We start from the raw sequence: 1040 nt of genomic DNA on the forward strand, positions 1-1040 counted from the left end.
CAGACTATATCAGTGTGCTAGTGTTTGTGCAGCCTCTGATTAACAGTTTGGTTAAGAGCTACAGAGCATAACAAGCTACATTGCTATTCAGATGTTTGTTTCTGTCAGTTTGTTTATACCCCATCAGTTATCCACTCACTGACTGCAGAATGGACCTCTGTTCAGTTTCATGGAAGTAGTGTAGATAGAGAAAGGTTTTATTTTGTTTTCTTTTCTAATGATCAACTTGTAGCTGAAGAGGAGAAGATGTTCTTGAACTTCTGTTTCTTCACCCTTACTTCTCAAGTGCCAAGGTGACAAGCCCATGCCTCTATGCTCAGTCACACAATGCTTAGATGTAACCTAAAGTTTGAAGCATGCAGTAATCAGTCTACCCAGCTTTGTGGTAGCTATTCTTACTGCAGCCTACCATAAACCACTTTGTTTACATTATGAACATCTAAGTAAGAGTGAATAATTTTACTGAGATACCTTTGGCATATAAGAATTTACATATTAGTTTTAATATCTCTGTACTCATAAAACCATCACTACCATTAAGATAGTCTCCAAAAAGTTTTGTGATTTGCCTATTATTGCTCCTTGTTCCCTGGCCAACCAACCATTTGCTTGAGTATAAACAGATCAAGCTTCTGTGCTGAATTTTGTTAGGGAATACCTCAGTTTTTTTCAGTGAAGAATCAAAAGCCAGCCTCAGAAATGCACTTTCTTTTCTATCCTATATATAGATTCATATGATTCTCTGTTGCAACCACAGGCAAAAAAGAGTACATCTGCAGAAACACTTAATTGGAGTCCAGAATTTGGAGACTGTCCTGTAGGTTATCTTGGGAATTGGAAGAAAGCTTGGCAAGTGATGCTAAGCAGGTAGATAGAGTTGTCTAGGAGGGCAGACCCCCACCCCTTATTTCATAAGACTTAATACCTTGGCAAAGCATATATATGTATATATATATATATATATATATGTATATATATATACACACACACACACACATATATATGTACATATACATATATGTGTGTGTGTGTGTATATAT

This window comes from Mastomys coucha, unplaced genomic scaffold (genome assembly GCF_008632895.1).
Source record: "Mastomys coucha isolate ucsf_1 unplaced genomic scaffold, UCSF_Mcou_1 pScaffold23, whole genome shotgun sequence".
In the NCBI taxonomy this organism is placed as follows: Eukaryota; Metazoa; Chordata; class Mammalia; order Rodentia; family Muridae; genus Mastomys; species Mastomys coucha.